The 11,531-nt window shown below is 44.0% G+C and overlaps 1 pseudogene; it reads left to right on the forward strand.

Moving 5' to 3' along the window:
* Positions 1–6,756: 6,756 nt before the first annotated feature.
* Positions 6,757–7,626, forward strand: LOC126070639 (keratin-associated protein 10-12-like; annotated as a pseudogene).
* Positions 7,627–11,531: the final 3,905 nt, after the last annotated feature.

The raw sequence follows: 11,531 nt of genomic DNA on the forward strand, positions 1-11,531 counted from the left end.
TCCTTTGGACCCGGGGTCCCTGTGCTGAGCAGCTCCTTGACCAGGGAAGATTGATGACAATGACCTTCCCTCAGAGTCAACAGAGAGAAAGCCTTCCCTTGGAGCTGGCATCCTGAATTTGGACTTCTAGCCTTCTAGATTGTGAGAGAATAAATTTCTCTTTGTTAAAATCACCCATTTGTGGTACCCACACACGTCTGTCAGTTTGTTGTACTGTGCAGGTTTGTGTATTGCCATGGTGCTGGAAGCTATGCCATAGGTATTGAAATACCAGCAGGGTCATCTATGGCAGACAGATTTCAGTTGAGCTTCCAGGCTAGGACAGACTAGGAAGAAGGACCCAATGATCTACTTCTGAAAAGAATTAGCCGGTGAAAACCTTATGAATAGCAGCGGAACATTGTCTGATATAGTGCTGGAAGATGAGCCCATCAGGTTGGAAGGCACTTAAAACGGGACTGGGGAAGAGCTGCCACCTCAAAGTAGAGTCGACCTTAATGACGTGGATGGAGTCAAGCTTTCGGGACCTTCATTTGCTGATGTGGCACCTGGAATGTAAGAAGTATGAACCTAGGAAAATTTGAAATCGTCAAAAATGAAATGGAACACATAAACATCAATATCCTAGACATTAGTGAGCTGAAATGAACTGGTATTGGTCATTCTGAATCAGACAATCATATGGTCTACTATGCCAGGAATGACAACTTGAAGAGGAATGGCATTGCATTCATTGTCAAAAAGAACATTTCAAGATCTATCCTGAAGTACAACAGTGTCATTGATAAGATTGTACCCATACACCTTCAAGGAAGACCAGTTAATACCACTATTATTCAAATTTACACAAACCACTAAGGCCAAAGATGAAGAAATTGAAGATTTTAACCAACTTCTGCAGTCTGAAATTGATGGAATATGCAATCTGGATGCACCGATAATTACTGGTGATTGGAATGCAAAAGTTGGAAACAAAGAAGAAGGATCAGTAGTTGGAAAATATGGGCTTGGTGATAGAAGCAATGCCAGAGATCACACGATTGAATTTTGCAAGACCAATGACTCCTTCATTGCAAATGCCTTTTTTCACCAACATAAATGGTGACTATACACATGGACCTTGCCAGATGGAATACACAGAAATCAAATCCACTACCTCTGTGGAAAGAGACAATGGAAAAGCTCAATATCATCAGTCAGAACAAGGCCAGGGGCCAACTATGGATCAAACCATCAATTGCTCATATGCAAGTTCAAGTTGAAACTGAAGAAAATTAGAACAAATCCATGAGAGTCAAAGCATGACCTTGAGTATATTCCACCTGAATTTAGAGACCATCTCAAGAATAGATTTGACATGTTGAACACTAACGACAGAAGACCACATGAGTTGTGGAATGACATTAAGGACATCATACCTGAAGAAAGCAAGAGGTCATTAAAAAGACAGGAGAGAAAGAAAAGACCTAACTGGATGTCAGAAGAGACTCTGAAACTTGCTCTTGAATGTTGAGTAGCTAAAGCAAAAGGAAAAAATGATGAAGTAAAAGAGCTGAACAGAAGATTTCAATGGGTGGCTCGAGAAGACAAAGCAAAGTATTATGATGACATGTGCAAAGACCTAGATATAGAAAACCAAAAGGGAAGAACACACTCAACATTTCTCAAGCTGAAAGAAGTGAAGAAAAAATTCAAGCCTTGAGGATGCTGAAGAATTCTATGGGAAGAATATTAAACAATGCAGGAAGCATCAAAAGAAGATGGAGAAAATACACAGAGTCACTATACCAAAAATAATTTGTGGACATTCAACCATTTCAGAAGGTAACATATGATCAGGAACCAATGGTACTGAAGGAAGAAGTCCAAGCTGCACTGAAGGCATTGACAAAAAACAAAGCTCCAAGAATCGACTAATACAAATTGAGATGTTTCAACAAATGAACGCAGCACTAGAAGTCTTCACTCATCTATGCCAAGAAATTTGTAAGGCAGCTACCTGGCCAACCAACTGGAAGAGATCCATATTTGTGCATATTCCCAAGACAGGTGATCCAACCAAATGTGGAAATTATAGAACAATATCATTAATATCACAAGCAAGCAAAATTTTGCTGAAGATCATTCAAAAGTGGCTGCAGCAGTATATCAACAGGGAACTGACAGAAATTCAAGTCCGATTTAGAAGAGGACGTGGAACCAGGGATATCATTGCTGATGTCAGATGGATCCTGGCAGAAAGCCGAGAATACCAGGAAGTTGCTTACCTGTGTTATATTGACTATGCGAAGACATTTGACTGTGTGGATCGTAACAAATTATGGATAACGTTGTGGAGAATGGGAATTCTGGAACACTTACTTGTGCTCATGAGGAATCTGTACGTGGATCAAGAGGCAGTCAGTCATTCAAACAGAACAAGGAGATACAGCATGGTTTAAGGTCAGGGAAGGTGAGTGTCAGGGTTGTATCCTTTAACCATATCTGTTCAATCTCTATGCTGAGCAAATAATCTGAGAAGCTGAACTATATGTAGAAGAATGGGGCATCAGGATTGCAGGAAGACTCATTAACAACCTATGTTATGCAAAAGACACAACCTTACTTGCTGAAAGTGAAGAGGACTTGAAGCATTTACTCATGAAGATCAAAGACGACAGCCTTCAGTACGGATTACACCTCAACATAAAGAAAACAAAAATCCTCACAACTGGATCAATAAGCAACATCACGATAAGCAGAGAAAAGATTCAAGTTGCCAAGAATTTCATCTTACTTGGATCCATAATCAACACTCACCGAAGTCGCTGTCAAGAAATCAAAAGATGAATTGCATTGGACAAATCGGCTGCAAAAGACCTCTTTAAAGTGTTAAAAATCAAATATGTCACCTTGAGGACTAAGGTGCACCTGACCCAAGCCATGGTATTTTCAACCACCTCATATGTATTCAAAAGCTGGATGAAGAATAAGGAAGATCGAAGAAGAATTGACACTTTTGAATCATGGTGTTGGCAAAGAATATTGAATATATCATGGACTGCCAAAAGAATGAACAAATCTGTCTTGGAAGAAGTACAACCAGAATGCTCCTTGGAAGCAAGAATGGAGAGACCACATCTCACATACTTTGTACATGTTATTAGGAGGGATCAGTCTCTGGAGAAAGACATCATCCTTGGTAAAGTAGAGGGTCAGCGGAAAAGAGAAAGACCCTCAACGAGATGGATTGACACAGTGGCTGCAACCATGGGCTCAAGCATAGCAACAATGGTGAGGTTGGCACAGGACTGGGCACTATTTCGTTCTGTTGTGGGTAGGGTCCCTATGAGTTGGAAACAACTTGACGGCACCTAACAACAACAACATTTGTAATATTTCTGTTATAGCAGCATTAGGTAACTAAGACATATTCTATGTGGCCCAAAGCAAGTCACAGGTACCCCTACACTCTAAGGGAGGAAATCACCCAGGGCGTGAACTCCAGGAGAAGGGGAGGATAGAGTCTCTTTCCCACAGTCTGTGTCATACTTCACTAAACAACCTCCTGTTGGTGGACCTTCACTGCTGTGATAACTTTACACACACAGTCAGTTGTCATTATTCACTAGGTTAGAATTCCAGACTTGCAGTTATTTTTTTCCAGCACCTTAAAAATGTCATTCTATAACTTTTTGCTTTCATTTTTTCTGTTGGAAAGTCTACTATTGCTATATCTTTGAACTTGATGTTTCTTTTTACCCTAATTGCTTTCAGGAATTTGTCTTTGCATTTGAATTTCATCAGTTTCATTACAATATGCCTAGGCATGGCTTTAGTAGTATTTATTCCCTCAAAGCTTGTAACATTTCTTGAATATGTAGCTCAAGTCTTTAACATGTAGTTCAAGTCGTTAGTTTTAGATAATTCATTGTCATTTATCTTTTCAAGCATTCTCCTGTCTCTCCTCCCATATAAGTCTTCAATTTCAAATTCTTCACTGTATTCTAATGCCCACCACATTAATTAGTTAACTTTCCATCTTTTTTTCTCCCCAGATTCATCTTAGATGTTTCTTAGCTTTCAGTTTACTAATTCCCTCTCTCTCTGTCTCTCCAATCTACTATTAAACTCATCTATATAAGGTCAAAAAAAAAATTTTTTTTTTTTTATATAAGGTCACTATGAGTCGGAATCAATTCGATGGCAATGGATATCAATTCATAAAAACAATTATTACATTTTTCAATTCTAGAATTTCTATTTGTCTCTTCTTTTTTATATAGATTTCAGTTTTCTTCTCCACCTTTACATGTGAACATCTTAATTACAGTTATTTGAAATCTGCGTCTGATAACACCAATAATTGTGTCACCTTGGGGTCTGTTTCTATTGAATGTTTTGTCTTAGTCCCATTTCTTAGAATGAGTGTAATTTTTTGTTGAATGTCTGATATTGTGTACGAAAAATTTTAGGGGATCTGAATGACTTTCTCTTTTCCACGTAATTTCACCTTATCCTGTGGTAGACAGCCTAAGTGAGGGCAGAGGACCCTCACCCAGTCTGGCTTGAGACTGCGAGGCTGTTTTTGTAGTTTGGTCTACCTCTGGTTTCCCCCCTCCTAGAATTTAGCTCTCCAGGGGTTTCAATTGATAGCTTCTTCTCCTTGGCTAGTCTTAACTCTGATTTTGTCTCCTCAGCAGTGACACTTCAAAAATTCTGCTCAGAGTTTCAATGGCTGTCAGTTTTCCTTCTAAGCATCTTCTCTGTGTAGTATGAGAATTTGGAAAATGCCTTAAGGGTTCATCTCCCAATTATTAGACTCCTCTCTGTGTCTCCCCTCTGTATATGATCTTGGCCCCTTGAGTCCTGGCTGTCTTAGAAGTCACAAATTCCAATCTAATTTTCTCCAACCACATGAGATTGCTGGAATCTACTGGCTTCTCTACATCCCAGTCACAGCAGCCTGCCCAGTTCCTCCACCTTTCATTCCACACCAAGATTCAGCAATTGTCCTGAAGGGAAAGCTATTTGCAGAATGCTGGCTCACCTCTCTGAAGTTCTCTTATCTCCAGAATTTTTATCTTTCAATTTTTAGTTTAGTCAGCTGCTCTCAAAAAGCCTTTAAACAGATGTTTTTACATTTTATCCAGCTTTTCAAGTTATACTCAGTAGGAGTATTTTTCTGACAGAAGCTACTTTGTCATAAATGGATGCAGGCATATCTTATTATTTAATTTTAATATATGTCCAACCTACATGGCTGATTGCTGTGCTCCAGAAAGGCTGGGGTCTGGCACAACCCAGGCTCAAATCTATATTAGTCTTATAATTCAAAATAAAAAGAAAGTCAATCCAGCCCATAATTTAACTGAATTCCTAGAACCGCTGAAGCCTTCTATGCCTTTCATGAATTCTCTAGGAGTTGAGAGGCCTCAGCTGAGAACCAATGACTGAGACAAAGAACAGCCAAGGAATGGTGAAAATTTTAACCTTTAAGACTTAGTCTGAGCATCACACTGTCACCAGAAAGCCCTCCCACCAATCCCTCCCATCTGGATTAGATGCCACTCCTCTGAGCCCATAGCATGCTGTGCTTGTCCCTGTTCGTCACTAACATCAGGCAATCAGAGCAGCCATCTCTCTCACCCTGGCAGAGCTTTGCCGTCAGGGCTACATCACTTTCTTAGAATCTAGGGCATTGTGTAGCATATGGGAAAGATTAGCTATGTAGTGAAGAAATTAATTCTTGAGAAGTAAAAGAACCAGATAGGATTTGAAAAATAGCAGAGAACCAAAAGGACTTGGTGGCCAACTGAATATTATTTGTGGACAACAGGGAGAAATCTGAAAGACTCTCAGATTTCTAGCTTGGGTGACCAAGGAATTGTTTAGTTAACAATTAAGAAAATAAACAGGAAAAAACAAAAACAATAATTGCTAGCTTACTTCTTGAAGGTGTTGTTGTGGGTGGATTGCACACGGATTGGAAGAGCCTGGAGTAGCTGCAAGTGGAGAGGTAAAGACTGTGGCCAGACACAGGAATCTGGGGCCTTCCTGATTGTTGGGATGGAAGACAGGAGTGTGTATGCACACACAGGGACCTCTGTTATCCCACATGGAAAAAGCTGCCGCAGGACTGTCCATCACTTATGCGTTTGCCACCTGCACTAAAGCCATCAAGGGAACTTCCTGCACCAGAGAGAATCCTGGTGAGTCACTTCTAGAAGCATGTCAGCCCTCATGTCCTCTTTGACCTGGGTTTCTCAAGCCTGGGAACCCAGACAAGCCCAGAACACCCAACAACTGTGTACACAGAGGCCATCGCAGGTGACCCACCCAGAGATGGTTGGAATGAGTATGGATGGATTTCTTGTACAGCCAACTCAAAACTCACTCAGACACCAGGAGACCCTATTTGTGTACATAAAACCTTTCTTCTCCAGCTTTACATTCTGGAGCCAAACACAGGTTAGGATGCACCAGTAAAATCCCAAATTACACTCAGGAGTTTTACAAGGTGAGCAACACCTCACAGAAACAAAACATTAGACTGACATTGATTAGAGTTCTCTAGACTCCAAACAACAAGGAAGGGCAGGCTTGTTGAGCCTCCTGTTAGGACAACACACAGCACAGAGGAATATAAAAGCCCCGACAGCCTGGAGCTCCTCACATACTCACACACTCACTCACTCACACCCTCCTCCCAGCTCACCTCCTCCCACCCCCACCATGGCTGACACCTGCTGCTCTGGGGCCTGTGTTCCAGCTGCATCCACCATGTCCATCTGCTCCAGTGACAGGAGCTATGACAGCTGTATCTGCCTGCCCAGCGCTTACACCAGCTCCTCCTGGGAGGTAGATGACTGCCCTGAGAGCTGCTGTGAGCCTCCCTGCTGCCAGTCCACTTGCTGCCAGCCCACCTGTGCCCCCACCTGCTGCCAGTCCAGCCACTGTGCCCCCACCTGTTGTCAGTCCTCCGGCTGTGCCCCCACCTGCTACCAGTCCACCTGTTGTGCCCCTACCTGCTGCACCCCGGCCCCTAGCCTGACCCTTGTCTACACCCCTGTGAGCCCCTGCTGCCAGGCAGCCTGTGGCTCCAGCCCCTGCCAATTGGTCTGTACCAGCTCCTTTGAACCCTCTTGCTGCCAACAGTCTAGCTGCCAGCCTGCATGCTGCACACCTTCCCCCTGCCAGCAGGGCTGCTGTGTGCCTGTCTGCTGTAAGCCTGTCTGCTACAAGCCCATCAATTGTATGCCCGTCTGCTGTGGGGCCACCCTCTGCCCACCTCCTTCCTGCTGTCAGGAGTCTAGCTGCCAGCCGGCATGCTGCACACCTTCCCCCTGCCAGCAGGCCTGCTGCATGCCCATCTGCTGCAAGCCCGTCTGCTCTGTGCCTGTGTGCTGTGGGGCTTCTCCCTGCCTATCCTCTGGGTGCTGCCAGCCCTCTCCCTGAGGCCCCTCCTCCTGCAAACCCTCTTCCTGCCTATCCCTCATCTGCCGCCCTGTGTGCAAGCCATCCTGCTGTGTGCCCACTTCCTCCTACTGTGCCCCCACCTCCTCCTGTGTGTCCCTGCTATGTTGCCCCACATGCCCCCGCCCAGCCTGCTGTGGCCCCTTGTCTGGCCAGAAGTCCTGCTGCTGAGCAGACTTCTTAAGGTTACCCCAAGGCTTGAGAGCTCACTGCCACCTGCCCCACCTGGAATCTTTGCTAATCCCCTAGACCACTGACCAGGTCCTGCCTTGTGCCCCCTGCCATGGCGTTTATGCCATCCACTGTTCACTCTCTTCTACTGGAACAGCACCCTTTTCTCTCCCCCCACCCCAATCAGCATGCCCTGCCTCCCCAGCCATGGGTTTGGCAGTGACCCCAGTTCCTCCAACTGGACCCTCCCAGGCCTTTGAGCCTTGCGCGGAATGGAGCAAGGGAAGAAAAGAATATTTGGAGTTGGTTTCTCTTTGCTGCCACCTCCTTGGGCCTGTCAAGTAATTCTGCTCCCGGGCCTGGTGTGGCCTTGTCTCCTGTCCTTTTTCCTGAGCCTGCTTCCTGTGAGCTATGTCATACTCTTCCAATAAAGCCCTTTACTGATGAAGCTAACCAGAACTCATTTCTGTTGTTCACAACCAAAGACCCCTGCCCACCATTCCCCTCCAAGTGGGTGGTCCTGGGCCACTGCCAGGTATCTCTGTGTCCCTGTCCCCTATACAGGACACCCCACCCCACCCTGGCCAAGGAGTATGCCCAAGGAGTGGACCTGCTTTCAAGGACATAAATATGAGTAATCCTATGGCTGTATCTGCCCTGGGAAGGTGCCATCCTTCAGGCTTCGACTTCCCCCAAACCAGATACTAGACTAGCTCCAGTCCCCCCTCTACAGAAGAGTGAACCCCATGGGTCCTGTGCAGGAAAGAGTTAACAAGTGTACCTGAGACTACTGTCCTTGAAAAGGACTGCATGCAAGGCTGGCCCTCACTTGACAATGGGAACTTGAATTTCGGGAGGGTTCCCACCCTGAACGGACAAGAGTGGCTGACTATATCAAACTGTTTGCACAAACAATGCCAACACTTGCTTTCCTTCTCGGAGTCTGGAATGCATGCAAAGGCTGGACAATGAAAAAGACAGAAGAATTGATGCATTCAAACCATGGTGCTGATGAAGAATACTGAATATGTTGCACTGCCAGAAGAATAAACAAATAAATCTTAGAAGAAAGACAACTAGAATAATGTTCCTTAGAAGTGAGAATGATGAGACTTTGGCTCGCTTATTTTGGACACATCCTTGGGAAAGATCAATGATTAGAAAAGAACATCATGTTTGGTGTAGTAGAAAGTCAGTAAAAATGAGGGAAACCCTCAATGAGATGGATTGACACAATGGCCACAACAATGGGCTCAAACATGCAAATGATCATGAAGATGGCGCAGGACTGGGCAACTTTTCATTGTGTTCGCATGAGGTCATCATGAGTCGGAGCTGACTCAACGGCAATTAACAACGATGTAGGAGGACGCTATAGTATGAGTCTACCCCAAGTTCCTACAGGACCCAGAATCCCATCACTGTGTGTTAGGGACAATCCAGAAGCAGATAAAGATCCAGACAGGGACGACAGCGGAGATGCCCATTCAAGGCTCAGATCATCAACAGCTTGGTGTTGGTAGGCAGTCAGGTAACATGATTTTCAACACAGATGACTTTAAATTGAAAGACTTGTTGAAGGCCCCCTTTAGTTAACTATGTATCTTGAGTTTGGATTAAGTTTCTCCCAAGAACATGTCTGACATTCTTATAAATTCCAAAATTGATGTGTATAGTGAAATACTCCTTTTACTTGGGAGGCAGTTTATGAGCCTAAATAAAGAAGTTTACAGGTTAATATAATTATTTTATATTTAAAACAGAGTGCTAACAGTACAGGCTGGTTGTGGTTGTGCTTGGAAAGGCATTACAAGAAAGAGATGAACTCAGGGGAAACTGGCTGACTTACAAGCAGGAATGAACAGGAATGGAGGGATTCCAGAAATTTGAGGCCTTTTAATATTGGCAATGCCAACTAATTTCAAACTCTAAAGAGTAAAGGATAAATTTGGGAAATCCTTTGAGCACTAAAGCCTGGTTAAAACTCAGCCTTGGGGCAAGGAATAAATTTCCACAGTAAACCATTTTATTTAAAAACTTTGGTCAATGGAAAAAAAAAAAAAAGACTTGTCAAGTCACCGTTGGTGAGGAAATGGAGCAACAGGATTGTGCCACTGTTGGCAAGACTAAATGTGGAATAAGCATCCTGAGCCACCTGGGAAGGTCTAGTGAGGTTGAGGATCTGCTTACCAGTAGACCAGTAGACGTCCTGAGATGTTTTGGGTGATAAAAGAGACAGGAGCAAAAGCATGGAAGTTACCCAAACGTTCCTTGGCAAAAGAATGAATAAATAAATTGTGGTTACTTTATGTGTGTACGTATCTCATGAGGGCAGGGGTGGTTCAGTGCTGGAACCCTCACCTGCTACGTGGGAGACCTAGGCTTGACTCCTGGCTAATGCACCTCACACGCAGCCACCACCTGTCAGTGGAGGCTTGTATGTTGCTATGATGCTGAAGAGGTGTTAGCGGAGCTTCTAGACTAAGACCAACTAGGAAAAAAGGCCTGGTGATTGGCTTCCAAAATCAGCCAACGAAAACCCTATGGATTAAAATGTTCCGATCTACAACCTATCATGAGAATGGTGTAAGACTGGGCACCGTTTCATACTGTTGTACATAAGGTCGCCATGAGTCAGAACTGACTCAACGGCACCAACAACTCCTTCCCTCTTCCCTGGCAGCACTGTCTACCTCCAGTGCACCAGGCCCTTCTCACACAGACAGAGCCATGTCAGGGAAGGGAGGGCCTAATAGGCACCAACCCCTGCCTGGAGCACTGGGCCATGCAGGGGGCCGTACCAGGGCAACCTCTCTGCAGGGCAGGCCTGGCAGCCCCAAGCCTTAGCTCCTGGCAGGGTTGTGATGGGAGACCCCAGACGATCATGCTTGGCCTGTTGCCCCAGGACAGAGGCCTGACCATGGTGGTAAGGCTGTGGGCTCCCATAGACCAAACCATATAGACAGACGCATGATGAGTTTCTTCAATAAGACACCAAAACAACCATGAAAGAAAATACTGACACATCTGACTATATAAACATTGAAACATGACTTCCCTATAACTTAACATCGAACAAGTAAAAGGCAAGCCACAGTTTGAGGAAAGATATTTTTAACACATATTTCTGACTGAGAATATATAAACAAATAAGAAAAAGATGCAAACCCTGACTGAAAATAAGCAAAATCTGTATATAGGCTATTTAGATGTTGTGACCTGAATGTCTTATATGTATATGAAACTCATTCAACTCCAGTAGAAGTCAGGGAAATGCCAATTAAAGCAAAAGCTGCGTTGTCACAACTATTACACGGGCAAGAAGTCTGACAATGCCAACTGTTCCCAAGGATGTAGACTAACAACTCCAATGCACTCCCGGGAGTGTAGAAATTGTGATTCTTATGTGCCATTAAGTCTATTCTATGTTGAAAGCTCTCTGAACTAAGGTGAACAACGAGTGAATCTTAATGTAAACTATAGATAGACTTTAGTCAATAATAACGTACCAATGTTGGTTCACTGATTGTAAAAAATGCGCCACACTAATGCGAGACGTTAATAAAGGGGAAACAGTGCACAGGGGTGGGGTATGCGGAAATGCTCTGTGCTCACAATTTAGGAGACTAGAAGTCCAAAGTCCACTCTAGCAGAAGGCTTTCTCTCTCTGTTGGCTCTGGAGGAAAGTCCTTGTCTCTTCTGAGCTTCTGCTCTTGTACAATTTTCGTGTGGTTTGGCATCTCTCTCCCCCCATCTCTCCTTTTTTTGCTTGCTTGTTTAATCCCTTTTATATCTCAAAACAGATTGTCTTAAGACACACCCTACACTAATCCTGTCTCATTAACCTAACAAAGACAGCCCATTTCCAAATGGGATTATAACACAGGCATGTTGTTATTGTTGTT

This window comes from Elephas maximus, chromosome 2 (assembly GCF_024166365.1).
Source record: "Elephas maximus indicus isolate mEleMax1 chromosome 2, mEleMax1 primary haplotype, whole genome shotgun sequence".
Lineage (NCBI taxonomy): Eukaryota > Metazoa > Chordata > Mammalia > Proboscidea > Elephantidae > Elephas > Elephas maximus.